This window comes from Carya illinoinensis, chromosome 6 (genome assembly GCF_018687715.1).
Source record: "Carya illinoinensis cultivar Pawnee chromosome 6, C.illinoinensisPawnee_v1, whole genome shotgun sequence".
NCBI classification, from domain to species: domain Eukaryota; kingdom Viridiplantae; phylum Streptophyta; class Magnoliopsida; order Fagales; family Juglandaceae; genus Carya; species Carya illinoinensis.
This window is the reverse complement of record NC_056757.1, coordinates 11,907,816-11,931,217: the sequence shown is the minus strand read 5'-3', so window position 1 is coordinate 11,931,217 and position 23,402 is coordinate 11,907,816. Positions and strand designations below refer to the sequence as shown.

General features: G+C 35.1%; 1 pseudogene; it reads left to right on the top strand.

The window, feature by feature from the left end:
- The first annotated feature begins 6,957 nt into the window (after window positions 1-6,957).
- On the top strand, window positions 6,958-12,789 carry LOC122312629 (annotated as a pseudogene).
- The last annotated feature ends 10,613 nt before the right edge of the window (window positions 12,790-23,402 follow it).

Genomic DNA, 23,402 nt, shown 5'->3' with positions numbered 1-23,402 from the left:
ATTATATGTTGACAACATACTACTAGCTGGAAATGATAAAGGGTTGATAGTCGCTGCAAAAGAGTGGTTATCCTTCAATTTTGAGATGAAGGATATGGGTGAAGCAGAATACATTCTGGGAGTTAAGATCTACAGAGATGGCTCAAAGAGATTTTTGTGTTTGTCCCAATAGACTTACATAATGAAAGTCCTCGAGCATTTCCTAATGAATGAATGTAAACCCATTGACACTCATGTTGCAAAAAGCGAGAACTTATCTAAAGAGTTGTGTCCTAAGACTCAAATAGAAAAGGAAAAGATGGCCTGTGTCCCTTATGCTAATGTTGTGGGTAGTCTGATGTACGCAATGATGTGTACTCGGCCTGACATATGCTATGCAGTTGGCTTAGTGAGTAGATTACAATCTAACCCCGGACTGGCTCACTGGAAAGCAGTCAAGAGGATTATGTGATTTCTCAAGGGAACTGCAGACTATGTGATGTGCTATCAAGGTTCAGATTTGCAGCTAAAAGCTTACAGGGATGCCGACTGGGGCAGTGACCTAGATGAGCGTAAATCAACCACTGGGTATGCTTTTTTGCTTAACAATGACGCCATTACATGGAGCAGTAAGAAACAACCCTGTATAGCTTTATCCACCATTGAGGCAGAATACATAGCTTGTTCTGCAGCGGTTCAAGAAGTTGTTTGGTTACGGAGATTCCTCAAACATTTAGACATTGGCATGGATTCTTCAGATCCGGTGACAATATTCTGCGATAGCACAGCTGCTCTCCCATATGCTAAGGACTCTAAGTACCATGAAAGAACCAAACACATAGATATCAGATATCACTACATCAAAGACATGGTAGCGCAAAAGGAAGTGGTTCTGAAACACCTCTCTACAAGTCACATGGTTGCTGATCCCTTAACAAAGCCTATAGCAAGAGATGTCTTTGAGACTCATGTTAGGAATCTAGGACTACGTAGACTGTAAATGTATTTTGTGTTTCAAATGACATTGAGATGTAACCTTTCCTTTGGGATATTAATACAATATGATTCAGTTATTGTCTTTATCATATTGTCTTTCTAATTCACACACAAGATATGTCAAAAGGCTTAGATCGGCTCACTCACACGAGCGATCGCCTATAGCGCTTGAGTAGCGAGTAGAGATGAGACATTGTGTTCTTAGATACTTGACACAAAGATATGTCGTTTTAGTGGGAGCTAAGATCAGGTCCAATGAGAGGACTATGCATGGGTTACCCCACAACCTATGTAGCCTGTGGTTAGCCAGATGTGAGATCCTCTTTGATGCCTTGGAGGCGAGCAAATAGAGAAACTCGGGTTAGACGCTTAAGGAGCGGCTAGACTAAAGATCTGTACGGTGTTGATATAGACATATGCTCTTTACGAAAGAGAAATCCACCGTAGCATGTGCTTCATACTACATGTACTTTTTTGACCAAATGAGTAAGTGAGTAAATGGTTCCCCTCTTTCTCACTGTGTGAGTCTCATTTTCTAAGTGTCCTTTACTTTTGACTATGTCACAAGATGGAGTTTATGATGTCTGCTACTTTGGCATGTTGTCTATGGCCATTATCAATACGGTCTAAAGAAGCATTGCTGGGAAAGCGGTTTGACCAAAGTTGAATGATATGAGTGCAAAGGGAAGATTCTTCGATATCGCATCTTCGATAGTGTTTGCTGACGTCAAACTATGACGCTACATACTGGTAGCGACTAAAGTTGTGAACATATTGAAATGGCTTAGAGATAGTCAAGCATTGTTCTGAGTTTTCTGAAAGTCAAGAGGGTTTCGAAAATGCTTGAACTGATGCAATCGAATGAGTCTAGGACATAACCAGACACTTTAGGGATGTTGCTATGCTAGTCTTCTTTGGGAGAGATTTAGTGTATGTACTCCCACCTTTCTATAGATATGCTTGGTGGTCGCACGGCCTATTTACTTGTCTGAATAAGATTGAGACCATTAGAGAGATGCTGACCTGGGGTCATGCCCACTGTGTGCGAGTGAGAGATGTTAAATGGAGGGGCGCCCACGTGGGGCAAACCCCTCCTTTAATCTGTCTAACGCATGGCTTGCTTATAACGCATGGCTTTAAGCCATGCGTTTTTGCCAATTAAATGGCAGATTAAGGCTGGCCTTAAAAGGCCAGCCGTGTAGGAGGGCTATATATAGCCCCCCTCTTTTGATTCTTGGTAATCATCTAAATTAGTAAAAAGCTCTCTCTCTTTTGTTCTCTCTTAAAATAATATTTAGGCTATCGATTTGTTAAAGCGTTACTCTAGTTTTACACTACGTAGTACGCTTTACCACTAAGTAGAAACTCTTGAAACTTGTGGAGCAACTTTATAAGCTGAGTTTGAGATACTTTTCGCTATGCTTTCTTACATATATAAATATATATATATATATTTCCAGAAGTTTATCCTGCTTCTCTTTAATGCTAGTTGCATGTTGTTTCTACCATATGAATTTATGAATTTGGGATATTATTACTTGGTTTTTACATTAAAAAACATAACACAAACAGTACATAAGTTAGCATGCACCATTACCTAGCATTTTCAAAATAATGCTTTCAGAGACATATATTAGTCATGTTCATGATTTCAGAATATATGTTTTGTGTTCATGTTTGCATAAATCTATTTTCTAAACTTTGTTAGTTTTTAAAAATCATGTATGGTATCAACTCAATCATCATCATGTGTAGTTGATGGGGTTGTAATGGAATCACCAACTTCTTCGTGTGATTTGAATGCACCACTAAAGACGTCGCACACTAACAAAAGTTACAAAAGGAAAATTTTGTCATACTCGAATTATAACATGGTAAAGCAACTATTATATATATTTTTTATTTCTTTTCAATTTTGCTATAACATGGTAAAGATATTTCCTCATGTGAAACGTTCGTGCTGTGTGCAGAGAGATGCGAGGTATAAATTTTTCATATGAACATATATACTTAATTTGATAGAGGAACATTTGAAGAAGACAGAATGCAGTTCAGAAGAGGGAGGATGACTTATTGCAAAGAAGGGAAGATAAACTCAGAGAGAGAGAGATAGAGAGAGAGAGAGAGAGAAATGCTCAGAAGGTTGAGGTTGAACAAAGTTTATGGAGGGTCGAGAGAATAAATGTGTGAATATTATTCCGTTTGTACTGGGTTTATCAATTGTAATAGCTTTTGCTTGATTCGGATAAATTATAGGGTACATGTAAATAGTGGATATGTTCTTTATTTATTTTTCTTGTATGGATCAAGTGTAATGATACTCCCCATTAAATTTGGCAAAGCCTGATTAGTTACTTGATTAAGCATTTTGTTATATAGGCGGAAAGGTACTGTATAGACTATAAACAATCTAGTGTTTTGGGTCATTTTTCTGAATCTGCTTGACTTATACATTTTGATAGTACTATGTTTTGATCCCTTTTGAGGTTATCTATGACATTCTTCATAACATTTTGGATTAATCTATTATACATAGGATGATAAGTGGAACAAAAATCTATATCCTATATATAGATTTTTTTTCCCAATCTATTATACACATGATGATACATCCACAAAAATCTGCACAAAGTATATAGATTTTTTCCTAAACTCATGCACACATAGACAGTAATCAATTCAGCTAACATTGAACCATGATTGATTTCATATACAAATACACATGGTAAGCTTTACAACAAGTACTCCAAGTTCTTGATATGGAAATCAAAATCTATGCAACTCCACAACACAAGGTCTCCACAACCCACCCATACACAACTGGACACAAAACCATCTACACACATACACCTAGACACAATACACAACATTTATATACACAAATAGTATACACAACTGGCTACAAACAAAATCTACATAATCTACAATATTTACCTACACCAGCTACCAATATTTATGTCCACAAAAAATTCTTCACAACATGTTTGAAAAGCAGCATGTACACAAGCTACACAAAAATAACTCCCAAGTCTAGTCACATGATGCTACCAAAAAATTAGGTTTTGTTTATCTAGTCACACAATGCTGCCAAGAAATATAGGAAGTCCAGTCAATAATATCACATACTAATAATTGACTAGCATACTAAAATTTTCAAACATTGTCTAAATTAAGCACCTATCTCCAACGAATTACATCGCATCAATATGGCCACACAACTAAAATAGCACAAATAATATTTCAATACCACATTCATAATAACTTTCGAAAAAATTAGTAGAAACAATTAACCCAATAAGAAAAACTTCACACATCCTCATTGTCCGATGGCATTGGTTGTGTGACAATGTTAGATTGAGATTCTGGGAGGTCATGCAATTGTGATTCATCATCAAATATTTTTCTGCAAGTCAAAATTTCCACACACAAAAAGACATATATTAGATAGGGATATATAGAATGCTGCCAAAAAATATTAGGTACATTTTTCTTCTTTCTTTTCGTTGCTCCCTTCTACATAGCCGAAACTTTTCTTTTCATCGGGAGCCTCCCTTTGTCCTAGACAACATGAGGGCTTAATATTTTTTTAACCTTATCCTCGACAACATTTGCGACCTTGGTTGAACCAGATCTTGACTCAAGTGTTAAATTTAAAATTTTTTTTATCAAACTCACCTAAATAGCACACGAATGCATTAACATGGTCATCACTTAAGGATACACAAGTTGCTAATTTCAAACATCTCTTCACCACAACTTCTTACCTTCATGTGTCTGAAGCTAGGTATGTAGCTTCAAGTCCCAAGACTACATTTTCGGGAAGTGACCATGTTTGGTTAAAGTGGAAAAATCTACCAGACCTTCATTCAAGATTCGATAGGAACTACATGGACTATGTTCTCACATTCATCCTTGTTCCTGGGGATGAAAATTGTTCCAATAATCTTCAAAATCAATAGAAGAGAGATGGGTCCAACATTTCTCAAAAGCTCCCTCTAGGGAGGAGATTTTACTTAAAACTCCAATCACTACTTGGTCCCTGAAGGCAGTCCCTATGGAATCCTAACCACCTACTACTCCCAAATGGATTCTACATGTACTCATGTATTGGAAATTTTACAATGACAAGCCATAATAATGGTTCTACATATAAAAAATCTAGAACCTCACTCGAATCTTCGAGGCTGCAAACAAGATTTCCAACACTAAAAAAACCATTTCTATGTTCTCCTCTCCCCCACCCTAAAAGAATAACTAGCAATCTCAATCTTCCAAAATAACACCTCATACCACAAAAAACCTCATAATCTTCAACTGTAGAGAACTTCAATATTCAAAATAACAATATCAACACTCGTAACTTACAAACTTAAAATTATAATTTGCAGAAATAGAAAAGAAGCCCTAGTTTCACAATGACTTGGTTGAAATCCCAAATAAGACATGAAAGATCTAACCTTTACCCATTGAGCACCATTACAAAGAGTTGGCTTGAAATCTTTTAGAGTTGGAATCCATGGGTCGGACCAAATGTTTACCGATCGATCGTTGAAAATCTGAAAGCATCTACCTTTGTTTAGAAGGTCTTTGGTTTTAAGAATGGCTTCAGATGGTTTTGGAGATGCCAACCAGAAGGAGGTATTTTGGAGATAGTTGGAAGAGAGGATGAAATGCCATAGAGCATTATTTGAGCCACCCAACTCCCACCCAGTCTTGGCTAAAAGAGCTTGATTCATTTTTTCCATCAATCTGATGACAAGGCCTCTAATGGTTTTTGGTAGACAAATAGACTTCCAGGATTTCAACACTAAATTGTGGGTTTTGTCTTTTGGGAAATCCCACCAGAAGTTTTTGAAACATTGGTTTAGAGACTTGCTTACTAACATGGGAAGTTGAAATGTGTTCATTTGATATCACTAGAAAAAATACATAGAATTGTCGGCGTTGGATATGCGCCGGTACCTACCAAATAAAACACCTCTAATTAATTAGCGGTGTTTTTATGCAGTCGTAACCGTTCGCTAGTACAATGGGATCGCTATTTCCATGTCCCGACACTTGCACAAATGCCGATAATTGAAAATCTAATTAGTGGCGTTTGTATACAAAGTGGCATTTCTTGAAACGCCGCCATAATACCTACATTCACTGTGTTTCTTGAAATGCCGCCACTAGTTCGTTGAAATCCCCTTGCATAACCTAGCAGTGTTACCATAAATGCCGCTGCTACTACATTGCCGGCGCATCATATAAATTGGTGGCATTTATTTAAATGTCACTAATAGTATGTTGACAGCAGCACATTGAATAGCTTAATGGCATTTAGCTAAACGCCACCCTTGTTACAATTAGGGCTGCACACCGAACCACCCGGTTCAGATTTTGGTCCGACCCGACCCGAACCGCAGGGAAAACAGAAACACAATTGATCCGATCCGATCCGTGAAATTTAGGTCGGGTCAAACTCGTTCTACCCGTTCTCTTTCTCCTCGTTTGTTCTACCATGTACGGAGGGCAAAATGACTTTCTGCATCGTAGCTTTAGCGAGAGGAAGAAGAAGATGGTTTTGATCCTAATCAATCTCAAAAATGGCTAATAATGCAATAATATATTCCTGAGAAAAAAAAAACAGAGAAGAGCTCAGCGAGAACGAGAAAGAGGGAGGACTGGGGAAGGAGAGAGTGATTAGGGTTTGTGTGAAATGGGACAAAACGAGGCCGTATTGAGGGCAGCAACCAAGTTCCATGCCGAAGAAAACTCTCTTCCTCCAAGAGCAGCAAGCTCAACCCATTACTCTAGCAACACAGTGTCGTGTCAGGATCTGAGTAGGGCTGGAGCACAGGCGCTCCTCCGTCGCCTCTGTGCTGATCGCGAGGCGTCTCCTTCTCAGCTTCAAAAATGGCGACGAAGAGCACTTCCATCCCTCGGCGTGGAGCTTCCTCCTCTTAGTGGTGGTTGCTGAGCTCACCGCCATGGCTAGAAATGGTCAAGCCCTGGTCCTCGCGCCCGCCTATGCCACTTCCATCACCACAATATCTGAGATTCAATGAGGTTGCTGGGCGTTGTTCTTCTTCACTGCGGGTGATCGGTTTTGACCGATGTTATGGGTAATAAACCGGGTAATGGGTTTGACCCACTGAACATGATTTTAGGCGGGTGAGGTAATCTCGGGCTTTACGGGTTGATCGGGCCAGGCCCTTTTTTGCACAGGCCTAGTTACAATAGTGGCATTGCCATAAACACCGCTACTAGTACGTTGTCAGCGCATCATATAAATTGATGGCATTCATTTAAATTAAATTGGCGATATTTATTTAAATGTTACTAACAGTACGTTGGTGGTGACACACTGAATTAAATAACAACGTTTATCTAAATGCCACAACTGTTTAAAATTAGGACGTTACCATAAACACCACTGCTAGTACGTTGCCAGCAAATAATATAAATAGGCGATATTTATTTAAACGCCACTAATAGTATGTTATCAACGTCACATTCAATTTATTAACGACGTTTAGCTAAATACTGTCACGCTTACAATAGCAATGTTACCATAAACACCGTTGCTGGAATGTTGCCGACGTATCATATAAATTAGCTACATTTATTTAAATGTCATGAATAGTACTTTGGCGACACATTGAATTTATTAACGGCGTTTATCTAAATGCCACCACGAGTTTGTTGCCACCACATTGCACAAATTAACGGCGTAATGCAAATGCCCCCACTAGTTCATTGCCGGTGCATTGTATTCATTAACGATGTTTAGAACACATCAATAATATGATATACCACAATAAAATTATATAATAAATTAATTAATAATAAATCTGATATAATGGGTCATTATTCATATAATAAAAAGAAATTATAAATCACATCACATGAAAGCTCTTTTTCATGGATAATTATTCTTCTTTATATTGTGTTTGTCATTAGCGTTCCGACCATTTCTTTCATGAATAGTTCTTCTTCTACCATACCAACCCAAAACAAGCGAAGGACTACCAAAATTGATCCAATAACTCCACCAGCTGGAAGGTCAGAAGGCATGACATAAGAATTTCCCAAAGCGTGCCCATCATGAATTTGGAATTTTGAATGTTGTAATATAAAAAATTGCAATACACACCAATAAATTGAAGAGGAAAATGGGTAAATAATAGAACAATTGTGATGCAACTTAACCCTTGATCTGTTCATGACCGACCAACTCTCTGCATGTCTAATCTTAGATTTTTCATCACTTGTCTTGGTTTCTAGAGAAACAAATTCTAACAAAATACTTTGCAACTCTAGCCTGCAAGATTACTCTACTTTTCCATTCATTATAATGCAAAAAAAAGTTCTATTTTCTTTGTTCCCGAAGTACCCAATTACAATGCTGTGTGGTAGAAAGCACGGCATGGATCAACAATTGGTTTAGCAATAATAAGAAAAAAAATACCCACACGGCTAAATATAGCTAAATAAGTACGATTTCATCCACCAAATACCAAAAAAAAGTTAGAATAAAAAGTTATATATGAGTTACATAGAAAGTAATAAAAAAAATTTATTTTTTATATCCTAAGAAGATGCAATTTTCTTTTCAATACGGTATTTTGCAAAAAAAGATCAACATGCAGATGCTACGAATGGAGATAGGTTTAGAACTGAAAAGGGAGACCGAAACACCTTTTGACTGCTACAGAGGATCAAGAAATCCCAAAACAGCGTACGAGATTTCACATTTGTCGCTAATGAAGACAATGTCATGGCCATGGGGCATTGTCGTTGTCGCTACCGATGGGTTTGAGATCACCTAGTTTCCAAAACCGTACTTCCTGCTGTGCATCATCATCTCGATTCGGCATCCGTAATAGTTTCATGCTCTGGAAAATTTAGAAAGCTTGGCTACGCCGGCAAGTGGGTTTAGTAATAATAAGACAAAAAATAATTATTTTTTTATCTTACTTAGCTTATCAAAAGGGTCAAAATAATTATTTTGATTTGAATTTTTGGTGAAACTTATCTACAAGATATAAAGTTCATCCATCTTAAGGGAAGATATTACATTTATAACCCTTTTAAATAAAGAAAAAAATGCTTATGTTTTTATTAGTTCATATATATTCATATTTAAATGCACAACATAGATATAAACGCATATATGGACAAACCGACTTTTAAGAAACTACTACACAAATATATTTAATAAACAAAAGAAAGAAAATTATGAGACATAACGAGAGAGAGAATGTTCACATTCACTTTTTATATTATTTTTGCCAAGAAAAATAAAGAGAGTGCATTATAAAATTATATAAAACAAGCATTTATAAGTTTCCTAGCTATAGCTAGGCTAGCTCCAATGCACCTACTCGTCTGCATGAGATGTGTTTGATACTGTGTAGCACCCTCACAACCCGAGGAGATTTTAATATTCAAAATGAAGGCTCGAGACAACAACAAAAATTGAAGACAAAGCTTAGACCTTACGAAAGTGGAAAGTATATTTCTTGGTTTGCCAAACTCCAACGCAATGTTTTATATCCTACTCCTCTCGCACAAGTACCTGAGAGCCGTATAAATGTCACAGACATTCTACGCTCAAAAGAAAAATTATAGATTTTGGGATATTGACCAAGTAGAAAATGATCATTAAAAAAAAAATTAATAATAATACGAGACAATAAAATTTAAGTGGTTCAACTTAAATTAAAACTTACAGTAATTGGCAGATAAGATCTTGAAGAAATTCACTGATAAAAAAATAGAGTACATGCAAAAGAGTGGTAACAAATCAAAATCACACGAATCTAAAGTCTTAATACACCCAAGCCTCATAATCTCATTATAAAGAAATACTCAATGGACTATCTTACTCTGTGTATATCTCTTGTGCTCACTCCTCTTTATTCTCAACCTTAATTAATTATAAGATGCATTCTTATATAGACAAGAGTTACACATTTTAGATGTGAGGATAGACAAAGCATGGTAAGCCTTAAATTGGGTAAACAAATAAAATCTTGCACGTAGGAGCGGCGATATGTTTCTCTCTTGGGTTACAAAACATGCTTGCGAAGAAAAAATGGTTTCCTTTTGACATAGAAAACAAGCCATTACTTCACGTATAGGAATTACAACAAATCAAGCATAAGCTAGCTAGCCTTGTACGTAAATGAACGTACGAGTTTCACAAAGTGCATAGCGTTTGCTTTTATATGATGTTGATGGTCATTAACTCAATTCTGAAGGCAACCAAAGCATGCTTTAAATTTGATGACATAAACTTCATTTTCCAAGAGTTGACACAAAGTACGTACTAGCTTCACCTAAAACATCGTAAGTTCTATCGATCTCCTTCCAATAGGCAAGCATGACTTAATTCACAGAACACCTCAAAGGAGATCAAGGGCTTGTCCCTTATGCATTCAGCTGGTAAACTCGTTAATTGGATTAATACTCTGAATTGATTTTGCATTTCTACTTACCAAAAGAATTTAGTCATTGTGGAAGTACATTTTTTGTTTTTTGTTAAAACCTGTTTGAATATTATTTTTGTTTTAAACTTTGAAAAAGTTGAATTTTTTGTATTTAATTTGGAAGTTTAGAAAAGTTTTAATAATTAAGTAGTGATTATAAGATGAAAAGTTGAAAATTTAAAATTTAAAAGTGTTTTGTGTTTGAGTGATATTAATTGGAAAGGAAATATTTGAGAATATATGAGAAAACCTGATGACAATTGTGTTCCCAAATGAACCCTTAAAATAATTCATCTATACTATTTCTGCACAGAGACTATCAGCAAATGTTGAAAAGAGAAAAATTGATGAAGAAATTGCCGAGAAGCTTGATGTCTTAAACTTCTTGTCTAATTCGAAAACAATTCGTATAGTAGATTTGGGATTTGCAACGGGACCAAATACAATCAATGCAATGCAAGACTTGATTGAAGCAATTGTTCACAAGTACAAATCCTTATGCCCTACTTCTCCATTTCCATAATTCCAAGTCTTTTTTAACGACCACGCCTCAAATGACTTCAATTCTCTCTTCAATGCTCTTCTAGTAGAAAGACAATACTTCGCAGTAGGTGTGCCAGGTTGTTTTCATAATCGGTTATTTCCTGAATCCTCTCTCCATTTTGTGTATACTTGTTATGCACTCCAATGGCTATCTACTTTGCCTGAAGAGTTAAGTGACAAGAACTCTCCAATATGCAATAAGGGAAGAGTTCACTATACAAATGCCCCTCATGAAGTGTCGAATGCTTATTCAACTCAATTTGCTATGGATGTGGAGAACTTTTTGAATGCTAGGGCAAAAGAACTTGTGCCTGGAGTGATGATGGTAACGATCTTATCAGGTATTCCTACAGGAATGCCATATTTTGAGGTCCCATCTGGTATAATGTTTGATTTTATTTCTTCAATCCTGATGAATATGGAAACAGAGGTAAATTAATGTTCTTGCCATCACCTTCTCTCTCTCTCTCTGAACTTTCATGCATTTCTATAAAATTAGTTGATTAATAATTAATAATTTCACATAAATAAATTTGAAAATTAACCTAGTCTTATATGATATATTAAATTTATTTTATAATAAAATTAACTTTATAATATGATGTATCATGGATGTCAAATACACACACACACACACACACACCAGTTGGCATACTAGTAGTCATTCAACCCTCAAAACTACCTGGGTGGAAGAGATCATTTTCTAACTATTTTTCTAAGTACTATAAAGTAAAGTTGTAACATCCAAATAGAATGCCTAAATCACATGATTTATAGTCTAAAAGGACTAGTCAATTATCCAAATAAATCACATGATTTATAGTCTAAAAGGACTAGTCAATGATACAAATGGAACCCCATTAGAACCTTATAAATAGCAAGAACTTCTCATTCCCAAAACAATGCAGGATTTCATACACCACCTATCTTATCCTTATCATATAGGGTATTACAATCTCTCATTCTTGAATTCCTGACGTCTTCGTCGAGCATGTCCTTTGTAGGTAGCATGACCCAAGTCCTACATTTTTTGCTGGGATAAGACTCTTATATCATTTGTAATGCCCTAATGGAAAGCCCAGACCACATTACCTGTACTCCAAAATGACTAGTCAATTATACAATTGGAATCTCATTAATGAAACCTTATAAAAAGTAAAAAATTTTCATTCTCAAATAATGTGGAATCTTATATGCCACCTACCTCTATCCTTATCATATAAGATATTACAAAGGCTCTACAATTAATACATACATAGATACATGCTTAATTACAATTACAATGAAGGAAAAAAAATGAAATCACATGCTTATATATTTGTTGAAGATTAAATGTATTGGCATATGGCCAATGAATTACTGATGATTAGGCAAGCAACATGATTTTGACTTCATCTACCTGAGTAGTACATACTGTTTCAAACATCATGTGCTACATGCATAGATGTAGCTTGTTGGGTAGGGTGATCTAAACATGGAAATTAAACCTTTTTCATGACAGGGACTTATTAATGAAGATGAAGTGGACTCTTTCAACATACCATTTTATGTTGTCTCTCCTGAGGAGATGACAGGACTGCTTGAGCGAAATGGGTATTTTAGCATAGAAAGGATGGAGTTAACGAACCCAGCAACATGGTTGGGGTCAAGCCCAATTGACATTCAGGCATGGATGACGCATGTTAGGGCTGCCATGGAGGGCATCTTCATCTAACACTTTAGCATATTAGAGATTGTTGATCAAATGTTTCAACAAATGACTAAAAAACTCTCTAACTGTTTTGAAGATTGTTGATCAAATCTTCATCTAACTCTCTAATCAACAACTAACTTAGGCTTTTTCTTTTTGGGAATCAACGTAATAAAAGTATGGTTAATGGCATTTGGGAACTTATCATTGTTTAAGGCAGTTAGCACTGCGGATACCAAATCCTTACCAACTATATCCCAATATTTTTGGAAGAAAGTTGGCGCCATACCATCAAGCCCAAGTGCTTTTGTAGGGTTTATTTGCTAGAAAGCCAAACATACTTCTTCTTCTTTGAACTCCTAAATAAGCTCTTCATTCATATTTGCTGTAATTTTTCCAGCAATGCCTTCCAAGAAATCCATATTCCTTCTTTGATTTGAGGTAGTGAAAAGTTCTCTGAAAAAAATCCAAAATCACATTATATCTACCTTCCTCTTCCTACCAATTTCCTTCTTCATCCCTATCCACTTTTATCAAATTTTTCCTCTTCCTCTGAGATATTTTATTGTGAAACCACTTTGTATTTTGATCTGCTTCTTTGAGCCATAAGGCTTTTGATCTTTGTCTTCACATTATTTCTTATCTTTTTTAGCCATTTCTATGCCTTAACTTGAGCTTCCTTGTGTTCTTTGATCCTCAAGCAAAAAGGGTCATTGGTATGCAATTTCTGAAGGTTTGTTCTAGAATTCTATATATTCTTTCTTGCTGTTCCAAGACTTCTTTTGTTCCACACCTCCAATTTCTCACTACATCTTTGAATTTTGCCCATCACAATGCTTAATTCATTGTTTCCTAAAAGTCCCTTCCATGCTTCAATAATGACTCTTTTACAATCTATTGACTCCATCCACATGGCCTCGAATCTAAACAACTCTCCGTGTAAAAAGCTAGGCAAACGTACATTGGCGCAAAAGCATATATGAACTTTATGTCTCCTTTGTTGTCCACACTTGTCTGAAATGATTTGATATCCTACCATGTCATAGCAAAAATAATTTAAATACATCTCATTAAAAATTAAACTAAAATAAAATTAAAAAAATAAAACTATGAAAAGTACATATTGAATTATATGCCACCTTACAACTTTTGCAAATAAAGTCGTTAAAATATACAGTGATGGTATGACAGTTTTCGCACATGCTAAGGATCTCAAATGTCATGACAGAACCAAACATATAGTTATTTGATTCCACTATATTCAGGATATTGTTGCATGAGGTGAGGTAATCTTATAACAAATCTCTACCCAAGATGGTAGCTGATCCTTTTACCAAGGCTATCAGTAGAAATATTTTTTAAACTCATGTTATGAGTTTGAGACTTCATCAGATTTGATATTTGTTGTATCAATGATGTCTTATTGACTTTATTGTACATTTAACACTGTAATGTTCTATTGCATTAGTGAGATTATTATTTTTATTTCATATTATGAGTTAAATGATACTAAGATTTCAACTACCAGATGTGGCAAAGACCCCCATTTCACCCCCATTACGCCACTAAGTGAAAAGCACATATTATAAAGATGTCACCGGACTATGTTTAGTTCACTCACATGGATGATCACCTTGGTCAAGAATTGCATTGAATTATAACTCGTGAGGGATTAAGAACCATTTATCTAGAGATATCAAATAATCTTGATTATGGATGAGATATTATGAATGATGTACTATATTATGAGGCAAGTTAATTAACCAGTCCCCATCAAAAGACTTTTAAAATAGAGTATTAAGTGTGTTAGTTCAAAATGTAATGAACATGCAAACAAAAAGGAATATACCCTTATAAGTTAGTATTGGGTATCAAAGCAAACAAAAAGGAATATACCCTTATCAGTTAGTATCAGGTATCAAAATCCCCCCCGTAAATTCTCAATGTCTTCATCAAGCCAGCCCATAGTAAGTGACACAGTTCAAGTCCCACATTGTTTATTGGTATAGACTCTGATACCATTTACAATATCTTAATGGAGGCCCCAACCACATTTGCGCTTATATTCTGAAAGCAACAGTCAATAATACAATTAGAGCCCCTTGGTAACTTTTATTAAAAGCAAAAACTTCACATTCTCAAGCAATGTGGGATCCCATGCATCAACTTATTAGTTAGTATTAGGTACCACAACTTCCAAAGTAATATAGATGTGTAATCAAAACAATTTGATATGTACTGTAACAGGAGCAAATATTTGAATTTATCAGCCCCCCTTGAGATAATTTGAATTAACCTAAAAACAATTTAAGACAGAATCATGCATGGTAGTGCAATTACTATGGTTTCAATCTCTGGACAAAGGAAGTACAAAACCTTAGAATATAAAGAAATAAAGGAACACATATATATATGTATGTGTTTGTGTAATATATATATATATACACTAACATTTTTTACCAACAACATGCAAATTGATTTTGGTGGCCTCCTATTGCATGTATTTTATTGGGTTCTTATTTTCTTTCTAGGCCATGCTGAATTCAATTCTAATATAAAATTTTTGTTTCCTATTGTTTTGAGTGTTTCTAAAATAATTTTTGAACATTTAGGAGCCCATCTCAACATCTTGACCATCTCAACATCCAAACAACACTCACAAACATAATTCAAATATAAACACTTTTTAATTTCAAATTTTCATTCAATTTTTCTTCTAATCACTACAACTTCCCAAACTTCCAAACTAAACACAAAAGAAAAATTCAATTTTTTCAAATTCCAAAACAAAACTTATACTAAAAAATTATATTCTATCAATATTTTAAATTTATAATATTTTTGTTTAACTTTTCTCCCTCTCATTTTTCAAAATCTCATAAAACATCTTAACTCAAAGTACCATTTTCCCACCATTTACAAACCATTTCACTAATATTCACAGATTTTTTATCTCATCTTATCTCAACATCTAAACGAGACCTTAAGACGTTCAATTTTGAAGGAAAACTCAGGACTTTGTTTGGATGCTAAAAATATCTTAGATAATATGTGAATATTGGTGAAATAACTTGTGGATAATAATGAATTAGTAACTAATAGTTTGTGAATTGTATTAAAGTAGTTTGAGAATATCTCAGGACAGTTTTGTTCCCAAAGAGGCTCATAAGGCTCTATTTGGATACTAAGAGTATCTCAGATGATCTATGAATAGTAGTGAATAGTTTGTAAGTAATAGTAATAGTTTATGAATATATAGTAATGAAATAGTGTGAGAATGTTTTAGAACAGTTGTATTCCCAAACATGCCCTTAAAAATTAAAAAATTAATGTTTAAGCATTTTACTTACTCAATTTCTCAACACATATAAACCATCATCAATTTCATATAGCAAATATTTTCTATTTTTTGAATTATTCATTTTCTCAAAAAAAGAAAAAATATTCTACTCCGATTTCAGTTATATCATATATATATATATAATATCTTTTGTACAAAAGGCAAAACTATATATATATATTATATATATATGGAGTTCGATTACATTTTCATATCTTCTTTAATATATATCCAAATTGTTGACAATATACCACAAAAGTCAATTTTTAAGTTAGACTTATAAAATGCATGTTCTTGTCACATGTTTAATGAATACTTGTAATGTCTATATATAGATGGGTTGTAGAAAACTTCCTCCAATTCAATTTGGAGAAAAACTAGATTAAAAAAAAAATAGAATATAAATTAGAATTAAGGACTTAAGTTTTATTTTCATTTTTACTGTTTTAGTTTTTAAAATTGACAAGAAAAAAGATAAAGAAGGTAAAGTTATATCATTAGTTTTGTAGGTGTGTATATAATATATATATATATATATATATCATGTTTGTTATTGAATGGATGTTCTAAAATTTTATGTATTTAGTGTCGTTCATGCGCTCGGGCACACATGTATACTGCAATATTATGCATACATGTATGGATGACTAAACTCATAATGCATAGCTTTTAGCATATGCCATGCTATCATGTGCGCAACTTGCCAGATAGCCTGCCTTATAGCATTGAAACTTGTCGAAGGAAGAGCAATACCACCTTCTTTGGCCTATTTGGCTCTACAAAACTCTACAATCCTAAGAAAAATCTTCTTATTTCTACACACGACCATGCTTCTAGATTCTACAGCACCATTAACGCCTTGTCTTAAATGACGAATGGCTCAAATTTAGGGCTAAAAATCAATTTATCGGTTTTGGTATTGTACCAAAACTGAACCGACGTGGTTTTAAGAGGAGGTGGTATCGACTGAAATTGACTGACAGGAAGAGAGAGATTTGGTCGGAATCCAATGGTTTGGAGGTTTGGGGGACATTTTCAAAGCCTATCTCCAAATTCACATCACAAATTGACAATAAATCAACTTTAAATTCAAAAATTCTCAATAAATTAACTCGAAATTCTCAACAAATCAACTCCGAACTCCATGGGCAGCAGTGGCAATATTTGTAAGGGATTGGGCTCCACCGGTTGCAAAAGTGAGAGTCGAGAGAGGTCTGAGAGTCATAAACTAGTGCTGTAGTGGTTTCCATCTTTCTTCAAATACACACACACACACAAAGGCGGTGCTAGTGCATGAGATAGGAGAGAGAGAGAGAGTCTAAAAGATAGAGAATAGGGAGAAGAAAAGGGAGGGGAGGGTGGGGAAGGGGTTATAAAACCCTAAATGCAAATGAAGTTGGTGTATTAAACCAGAAAAAATCCTTTCATTTTTAATTTTATTTTAAACAATAGTTGTAAAACGATACTGTTTAGATCACTTAAGTAAAATGACGTCATTTTATATAAGATATATGTAAATAAATATACATATATATATACATAAATATTATATTGGCCTATTCGGCAGTTTGCACATGGTTTAAATCGGGATCGAACCGCTCAATGTCAATTTTTACAATTTTCTACAATTTTCTATCATCGGTCGACCAATTCTTCACCTGTTTCTGTCGGTTCTAGATTTCGAAAGTTGGTTCCAATTGGTGGCGGTCAGTTTCATCGGTCTGTATAGTCCTACTCAAATCTGTTTTGCTTGCTAGTGGCTATATATTTTTGTTCAATAGTGGGTTGAATCTCATGAACAATACTGAACATAAAGGTGACATTATTTTTATGTTTAAGTTTTTAATGTCTCTGGTATTTAGTAATTGGTAACTGTTCTTCACTACAAATATAGAATATGATAACATGCTAGGCATATATTGCTAATTAAAACATAGTGCATGTAACAGCACATACATGATAACCTAGATTCATATGTCTAGCATACTTGTGACTGAGTGCTCTTGTTAGCTCAAGACCTAGGGTGCCACCGCGGTTACAAGAAAAATGATTTATCATTAGTTATTTATAACGGAAATGGACTCATTTTGATAGAACATGTTATTTTTATAGCATATAACATTACATATTAAATCTATTATTGTCTTGGAAAAGGAAACACAATGTTATCATTACAAGAAATTTGATTTTAAGAGACAACAACTTTTAGGGATGAATAATTTCGTCCCTAAATGTAGTTATTTGAGATTAATTCTAAATTTCGTCCCAAAACTTGGAAGAAGTTTTTCATGTATTTGAACAGATAAATATCTATTCGAATTATAGTATCTAGGACAAGATATAGCATCCAAAAGAGAATCGTTCAAGCATACTATAATTGGTTTAAACGTTATGAAATTTTACATTCAAATGTTGCCATATGTGTTACAACAATCTTTGTGGTAGAAAACTTTATACAATTGGGATGGGGGAGAGTTAGAGATTGTTTGAACTTACATTTTCTGTTTGAACTGAGTTTGAGACCATTTTACGGTATAAGATTTTCTATTCAAACGTCAAGGTAAATATTCAAACAATTTTTTTGCGAGAAATTATATATAAATCTGGCAGGGGTGTTTGATAATGTGTTTGAAAAATATTTTTATGTTCGAATGGTTTTATAAACCTCTCAAAAGCTCAAAAGATTGGTTTGAACAGTGATATACAAAATTGAAATAACTTTGGTTATAGAAATTTATTGAAAGGCATTAAACTGTTTAAAAAATAATCATTATTTGAGTCTATAGAATTTCATTTTTAAAAGATATAAAATCTACTTATACAGACTTGTTAAATATGGTAAATTAAAATATATCACATATGTCGTCCCAAAAAATTAATAAAATTAATTGAAAAAAAAATTAATAGTTTTTTATTGTAAATAAAAATTTGCAAATAAAAAGAGCTTTCTTTGTAGGGAAACTCATTTTTGACATTTCCAAATGGTAAGAAAATATATTTTAAAAGTAAGAAACTTACTTTTGATAACAAACAAGCTAGCTATATATAAAAAATAAAAGCTATCGAAATTAAAGTGACAATTTCAATACAAAACAAATAGTCGATACAAAATAAAACTATTGTGTGAGATTATCAAGGTCTTTCTATATCGTAGTAACACATCCTTTAATCTCTCGTAGTCGAACCATGACAAGTGCAGTAATCCTCTCCATGATCATCTCCATATTTTGAATTAAGAGTGCGTGATGCTCCTTGAAAAGAGATCGCATATCCTTGGTATTTATAACGCCCGTATTTGTGGTGGGTCCTTTAGAAAATAATTTTAAGAAAGATGACAGGAATTACCGTTCGTTTAAAACTTTTTCCTTTCATGCCAGGATACGAAAGATCCCATGTTTATAAAATAAAACGTGATTCTTAATTTAAAGAAAGTTACACCATTAAACATTAAATTTCTTATAATTAAAAGTCTCTCGCCCAAAAAAGTGTACCTGGGCTTCCAATGCTCTTCCCCTTGAGCCATGTCTGTCCTAATGCGTATCATTCGTCTTGTCCCTAGAAGGGCACACATAAAAATTAAAATAAGTCGAAAACTCGTAAATATTACTTCATACAGTTAAAATATCATAACATATGTTTTCAGTCATGCATTCATACTCTATACATACTTATACTTAAGACATTCATTCAATTAAAATATTTTGAGGCGGGGTTTTTCTTAATAAAAGATTTTCTTTCGTAAAACATTTTCTCACGTCTTGTGCCTTCATTTATTAAAGAGTTTGAGCATATATGCATTCTTTCTTAATATGCATACATTCTTTTTTATCACTTTTATTGACCGTTGCACATTGTTAAGCCCCGTGTGCAAGGGTTAGCGGTCTTTTGGACCTTAATTCCGCCTATGGCCATGAGATAAGAATCCATTTCCGTTAAGGTGTAGCACTGGGTGCACTACCAGTACTATTTACCAGTATTTTAATTAGCACATTCATTCATTTAGTACTCATTCATTCATTCATGTGACTATTACGTATTTTCATACATTAAAGCATTCAATCCTTCCCTTCATTCAGTCCTTTTTATTTATTCTTTTTAGTACATTCAGTTCATGAGCATCATTTAAAAGCATAGGCTTAAATCTTGACATTTAAAAGCAGTCTTTGAAATCATAACATAAGCATCGTTTAAAACATTAGTCCATAGCATTCTTAAACATCATCTTTGAAGACATCAGTTCATAGGGACATTTTAAAACACTTTCTTTGCGCCGCTTAAAGCATGAGGCATCAGCCTCGCATTTCATTTTGTGAAAATACATCCAATACTTACTACGTATAACATCCATTAACATGCATACACTTAATACTTTGGGGTGTATAAAAAGGGATTGCCAAGGAGGATCGTTACATATGTATACTTGAAAACTTACACTTAGCATTCCTTTGTAAAACAGCATCTGTATCATTTCGTGAAGCATTGAAAAGGAAAAGCATTTCGTTTTTATTTTCATATCTTTAGAAAATCCTAAAAGAGTATGAATGTAATACTTACCTGGATTCTATACCATACTCATTTCATACAGTCCATTTATGTGCATGTCTGATGACAACCTACATGTATACATATAACCTTAATGTCATTCTCAATCTAGTACATAAGCAACTAAACTAGAAATAGAACTGCACTTTGTTTGGAATACTCTCCTTCAATCCCATGTTCTTACATGCCATTTATTATGCTAAAACCTTTGGAATCTATTTACAGTCATTACCTCCATCTTGTATGTCTTCCTTATCACGTTTCCTCTTTCTAGGACCCACTTGGGTCTCCTTTCCAATTTTAGCATTCTAATTCAAGGTCTTATCCTTTAAAATAAACCTCTACGATTCACCTTAGAGTTAAGACACTACGACCTTCGTCTTACTCTCCTATTAACCACATTCTGATGCATGACTCAAACCGACTAAGTGACGCATCCAAATTCTAGACAACGTACCCATTACTACTTTCATGCATCCTAACCCATACTGAATCATCATTCCTATCCATACATGCCACATAATTTTAAGCTAACTCTGAGACATAAATATCATGTAACCATGCTTGGGATAGATTGCCCATTATATATGGCAAATCCATTCGATACACATGTTTTACCAAATGCACATGTACCTTACACTTTATCACCTAAGATCAACTTCTAATCCATTGAATACCTACTTGTATAAACAAGCTCCATACTCCAATACTAGCTTCTACTCAAACCCGCTCAGTATGACAAATCCGATCAGTATGACCTTCCTACTACCCGACCCTTTACAAGTTCATCCCAACACTTACACTACGAGACCTCATTCGCACTACACCTCTATCTCATCATGTAGCTTGAGACTAATCCCAAACTATATTGTGATACCCATCACTATAACAGGGTCACCTCACGACTGCTTCGAGACACTACTCCACAGTTTTCGACACTACACAACACGTTCTACTCTCCTCAACTACACCATCCAACTTTTGTGACATGCCATCTAGTGTATCACGACACTGTATAGAGAATACTCCACATGAACTTCCTTCCATCCACTCTACGCCATACGTGATTATCATGCACGCCACATAGTGCATCACTACACAACATGGAGTACAAACCATGTGTACTCCCTTCATACTACGTCACACCGCATCACTACTACAACACACACTTCACACCTGCACTTTACAGCACACTACACAGTTATGCCTAACACCTCACTATACATTGAACTCCACAAACAACCAACTAACATCTAACAAAAATAACGAGGAAGAGAGGGTTATACCATCGTTGTAATTAACTCATGCATTACTCGCTACCCGTCATAGTCAAAGGCATTGGAAGAGTTGTACGTGGTTGTTAAACCGCATATGGTGGCTATTTGGGTTATTAAAGGTAGCTACAGGTGTAGATCTGAGCGGAGAAGGGTTTGGTTGTAGTCTTGTGGTGATGGTCTCATGGTGGTGCTAAGGTGGCACACGGTGGAGACACAAGGGTGTTGGTGGTGGTGGAGGTCGTGGGTCTCACAGCATATGGTGAGGGAGAGCTAAGGGAGTTTGGCTAGGTGTGGAGGAGCTTGATCGAGGGGCAGTGGAGCTGTGGTGGCGAGGTGGAGATGGCACAGTGGCTTGCAGTGGTAGATCTAGCCATGGGTGGTGAAACCTCTGTGTGTGGGAGTTAGGGGCTACAATGTGGCATGGGAAGGCCAGAGCGAGGTTGCCAAGGGAAGGGGAACTCAGCAGTGGTGGTGCGGTGGCTTGGGAGGTAGTGCATGGTGGTGCAAGTGGAAGAAACCCGTGGGTTTCATGTGTGTGTGTGTGTGATGTGATCCGACGAAGAGGGAGAGAGTTGCGGGAAAGGGAGGCCATGGGGGTGAATGTTAGTAAGAAGAGGCGGTCATGGTGGTCAATGGTGGCATAGGTAGCCGCGTATGACTGCATAAGGGAGTAAGAAATTGGTGAAACCCATTTCAGTTGGGCTATCGTAGGAGGAGAGAGATAAGGAGCTGCACGAGACTCATCAGTAGGGGAGAGAGCTCACCGGGGTGAGAAGGAGATGCCGGTGGTGGTGGTGAGGCTAAGAAGCATGCGGCAGCACTAGGCTGGAGAAGAAGAGGCCATGGTAGGGGAGAGCTGCTGCCTGTTAGGCTCAAAGGGGGAGGGAGGAGAGAGAGAAAGTGGAAAGAGAAAAGTGAGGGAAAAAGGTAGGGACTTGGGTATTCAATCCAGACCCTTAGTCTTGAGATCTTCAAAACGATCTAATGGTGATGATTAAAACATTAATTTAACTTAGAAACACTAAGAGGAATTAAGAAAGAATATTTTTAACTAAATTTAGTTTATAAAATATAATCTTCATCATTTATTAAATGATGAAGTGTTGCTAATTATTTTTAAGAGAATAAAACCATTTAATTTAATTTAGAGTTTTCAACATAATTTAAATATCGTAATATTTTTAAATAACTAAAATTCATTTAAATAAAATGATTTTCCATAATTATAGATTTTTGGAACTCTTCAAAAATATATTAATTGTTTTATTTAAAATCAAGTTTAGTCCAATAATACTGAAAATATCTCATATAAATATTTTCAGGATATTTAAAATATTGAAGGTTTTTAAAACACTAGGCTTGCTTTAAAAACTATTTGATATCTTTAAAAACATGCCATCGAGGCTCGACAAGCAGAATGAGACTTGTAACTATAAGAAAAAGAAAGAGCGGGATGTTAAAGTTTTAGTCACTGTAGCCTCTGTATTAGCGTTAACATCTGTAAGAGCTAGATCACACCCAGTGCCACTACGTGCCACCACAACTCTAATGCGAGTCTT